The sequence below is a fragment of the Myotis davidii genome, unplaced genomic scaffold, assembly GCF_000327345.1.
Source record: "Myotis davidii unplaced genomic scaffold, ASM32734v1 scaffold902, whole genome shotgun sequence".
NCBI lineage: Eukaryota > Metazoa > Chordata > Mammalia > Chiroptera > Vespertilionidae > Myotis > Myotis davidii.
This window is the reverse complement of record NW_006293951.1, coordinates 3,642,472-3,647,408: the sequence shown is the minus strand read 5'-3', so window position 1 is coordinate 3,647,408 and position 4,937 is coordinate 3,642,472.

Here is a 4,937-nt window from a genome sequence, read left to right as displayed (position 1 = left end):
TGCATGAATTTTGTGCACCGGGCCTCTAGTATTGAATATTACTGAGTTATTGTGGGCATTGTGGGTTTATGTAGAATGTCCTTATTCTAAGGAGATGAATGCTTAAGTATTCATTTAAGAAGTGTCATACTGTCACAACGTTCAGTATGTCACAAATAAATTAAACACATTAAGTACATGTTGTAAAATGCTTCAAGTTAGTGACTTAGGGAAAGGTTAGACCAGGGGTCCTCAAACTTTTTAAACAGGGGGCTAGTTCACTGTCCCTCAGACTGTTGGAGGGCCGGACTATAGTTTAAAAAAAAACTATGAACAAATTCCTATGCACACTGCACATATCTTATTTTGAAGTAAAAAAACAAAACGTGGAACAAATACAATATTTGTATTTGCATGTGGCCTGTGGGCCGTAGTTTGAGGACCCCTGGGTTAGACTATTGTACCCTTCCATTTTTTAATATATGTAAAAATTATGTTCAAATATAAAACTTTAAAAAATTTTTAAATGCAACAAGCCCTTAGCATAAATTCAACTCTTCTATGAACATGACATCTGAGAATACAAAATTGTAATCAATCAGTGAGTTAAAATTTATTATGCTCCTACTTACATACTAATAACCACTGGGCTAGACTCTGGGAGCGATAGTGGTGAAAAAAGAAATGGTCCTGATTTCATGGAACCAACTCAGCATAAAGTTTTATTTGGGGGAGAAGGGGGCGTGGTGGTTGTTCTGAAGCCTTCCCAAGATGCCTAAACTGAAGCCTAAAAAATAATAGGAGTTACCAGGCCCTAGGGCAGAGTTGGCCAATCTGGAGACAGGAATATTTATCCCTAGTGTTTCCCCCAATATCCCGCCCTTCTTATGTAGCCTGACTCCTGGTTCCATTAACCACTCCCCCCCCCCTCCATTCTCCAAACCTAATAGCACCTTGTATTACTAGCCCCAGTGTTACACTCCTGGGAACGGCACTCCCGTTGAGTTTCCCTACTCCCTTTGCACAGCCTTGTGAAGTCCCCACATTAAACTTCCCTCCAATTATCCAATCTCAGTAAAGCATCCATTTCTGCCAGCACCCTGCTAGACAAAGAGCCCTGGAGATAGACTTGGGAGAAAGCTGCGTGTTCAGATGGTATGTGGGACAGTGCGAAGGGAGATGGTCGGAGAAGAGGGCTGGAGAGGAATCCTCCCTGGGCCACTGGCATCTGAGGTAGGAAAACCTGGAAACTGCAATGCTATCAGTCAAGAATATTTCAAGAAAGAAACTGTCAGTGGTACAAGCGCTGCTAAGAGGCTGGGGGAGTAAAATGAGGGATTGGATGTCCCGGTGAGAAAGCCAGCAGCCATCCTTGGAGCGGTAGGGGCAGAATCAACATTAGAAGGGACTGTACTAGTAAAAGTGGTTGGAGGCAAAGAATACACTTGTTACCTTAAAAAAGAAAAGAAAAAAAAAGACCTAATTGTCCAGGTTCCTATTTTAACTCTACCAGTGACTTGCTACAGAATCTTCATATTTTTGAGTCTTTAATTTTTTTTTTAAGATTGGTTTTTAATTGATTTTTATAGAGGAAGGGAAGGGGAAAGAGAAACCATACGAAAGCAAAACACTGATTCGCCGCCTCCTGCCCGCTCCCTACCGGGGATTGAGCCTGAAATCTGGGCTTGTGCCCTGACCAGGAATCGAACCGGCAACTCTTTGGTGCCCAGGACAACGTCCAACCAACTGAACCACACCAGCCAGGGCTTGAGCCTTTAAATTTGGAAAGTATAAACATACAATAACCACTCTTCCTTGCAGTTACAGAAAACCAATAGCTGGACAGTGTTACACTAATGTAAGTTATAGCAGTGTGGAGAATGTAGTTCTAAAACAGTCCATTACACCCCCTCCCTTTCAGACACGGAGACCACAGGCAGGCTTTGCCAACATCTGTTGTCTCTCTAAACGGAAAGATTGAGCTCTTTTACACCGAAGCCTGCAACTAAGTATGTCCAAGACCCCCCTATGCCACATGCAATACGCAGTTTCTAACCAGGATGCAAGACATTTGAAACCTGAGGCATTCTCTCCAACACAATGCGTAACCAAACTCCACCCCTCGAGAAACTGTTAGAACCCTTAGATCCTGTCCTGTCTTTGAGAACATGAGCCTGTAAAATTATCTATCTTTGGTCCAATCTGGCTTTCTCCTCCCTTCCCATGCACGGAACATCACACGGGATGGTTGCGGGGCACAATGAGAGATGTGAAGCGTCAGGAAACTGTCCTAGGGACTCTGAATCGAGCGGCTCCCAGGGGCCTTCCCCTCCTCACTGCAGAGCTAGCACTCAGTCTGGCTACCTCCACTTACTTTTAGACTAAGCCCCCTGGAGACTATTTCCTCCACAGACAGTCTATAATGGGTACTTTCAACATCAAAATTAAGAAACAAAATTTGATTAACTGATTTAGAGTCAAGGCCAACTTCTGGGCAAGGGTAAAGCTTGCCTCTCATTGTCAACCTTCGGCAGAGACCCAGGTAACCACCCCCAAGGGCAGGTAAGACGGCGCCCACCACAGCTACCCCGGGGACAGGGTTCAGTTTGGAGCAAGAACTTTGGGAAAGCGGACTTTATTTCAGTTGCATGACCTCCTTGCACTCCACTCACCTGCAAACAGGCTGTTTTGTTTTACTTTGCAAGGTTATTTAAACAATGTTTAAACTTGCCTGCCCATAGTAGGTGTTTGATAATAGGGGCGTTCTTTTTACTTGCTACACAAAGCACTTATATTTCAAGTAATTCAGTTTAAAAAAATGAGGTGATGAGGGGGACACAGCTCTAAGGTGTTCCTTGTGATGTCCACATCCCCTCTCGGTGTTCATGCATAGTTCCCTCCACTTGAGTGTGGTCTGCACCCCAGAAGACGGTCTCCCTAGCAGACTAGCTCTGGGGACCTGCTAGCTCCATGCAGAAAATGGCCATGTTGGGAGATGGCAGGTGTCAAGTGAGTGTGGAAGTGGACGATTCCTAAGTCACCTAATTGGAGTGCAACCCAGCTGACACCTTGTTGCAGCCTTGTGAGATTCCAAGAAAAGGATCCAGCTACACTGTGCCTGGACAGAAACTGAGATCGATGTCCTTCAAACCACTGCACGTGTGGTAATTTATTACACAGCAGTAGATAATATAGGTAAGTCATTTTCCTACTACCCTAGGTTAACTTACTCTTTCATAGTAACTAGATCCATAGCTGGCAAAACCACCTGACTATCCTAAAGCAAATTTAAACCCTGACTGGAGTATAAAAAGTTTGGCCCATAGGATCTTCTTTTCCCAGGTCATAGACGATGTTTTCACAACTTTGATATGGGATGCACCTATTTGGATCCCTCAGAATTCAGTGACTCAAATGGCTAAAAAGGGCCAGGGCCAGGAACTAGAGAACCCAATGCCAACATCCACCTTTCCCTGTATCCAATTTTATAGTTTCTCTAGTCTCAACGATACCTCCCACTATACCCTTAGACAATAAAGTCACATCAAAAACATTAGAACAGTGGAGGGATGGATAAAGAAGTGCAATATCACACAGCAATAAAAAAGGGTTAAATCTTGCCATATGCGCCCTAGCTGGTTTGGCTCAGTGGATAGAGCTTCGACCTGCAGACTGAAGGGTCCCGGGTTCGATTCCGCTCAAGGGCACATGCCTGGTAGTGGGCTTGATCGCCGGTAGGGGGCGTGTAGGAGGCAGCTGATCAGTGATTCTCTCTCATCATTGATGTTTCTCTCTCTCTCCCTTCCTCTCTGAAATCAATAAAAATATAGATTTTTTAAAAATCTTGCCATGTGCAACAACATAAATGGACCTAGAGGGAATTATGCTAAGTGAGGCAAGTCAGAGAAAAGACAAACACCATATGGTCTTACTTACATGTGTAATCTAAAATAAATCAACCAAACACACAAACAAAGCAACAATTAAGTTATAGAAGTGTGGGTAATATAAGTTCTGAAATCTGGGCATGTGCCCTGACCAGGATTCTAACCGGCAACCCTCAGAAATAGAGACCACAAGGATGGCTACCAGAGGGGAGAGAGTGGGGAGATGGGTGGAAAAGGTGAGGGCAATATAGTCAATAACGTTGTGTCAAGTCTGCAGTAACAGATGATTAGAATTAATGGGGTGACCACACTGTAGGGTATAAAAACGTCAAATCACCAGACTGTCTACTTGGAACTAACATAACTCATGTCTTATTGCATAGCAACTCTACAAACAAAGCCACAAAACAGCCTCTTTGATTTTCTAATAAGACTAAATTTATTCAATAACCTAGTAAAAGTTTTGAGTATAAGTATTCAACAGTATAAAAAGTACAAAACAGATTTGTAGATTTCTAATATATTAATACAAAGTGCATGACTACATACAGTACATCCTACAGGCAAAGAGAGGTGGAAGGGAAAAAGAAGACTGTGGTTGACTGTGGTCTAGTAATAAATAAATAAATAAATACAGAAGTAGAGATGATCCATATTATAGTATATTCTACCACCGACACTGTAACCAAAATGTACAAAATAAAAAAATTTAAAAAAGGACCATTTCAAAGTAACTCGGGAGGAAGAGGAGAATGGCTGAGACTCTTGCAGGTCACCTTCGAGGCTGTGGGGGCGCCACCCCAAACCACTGTGTTGTCTGTACAGACAGTGGCTTGTAGTTTCTTCCAAAGGAATATAAAATGTTAAGTTTAGAATAAGAACTATAAAACTACAGGGTGCCCATAAAAAGTAGCTCACTCCTTATTGTTATTCATACTATCCAATTTTTAAAATCAGGCTTTAAAAATAAGCACAGAGTCATTTCATTATAAGGTCGGAAAATGATCCTCCCTCGTTCTGAAAAAGCGTGAACCGGTAATATTCATCCTGAACTGATAGAAAAGAGGCAAT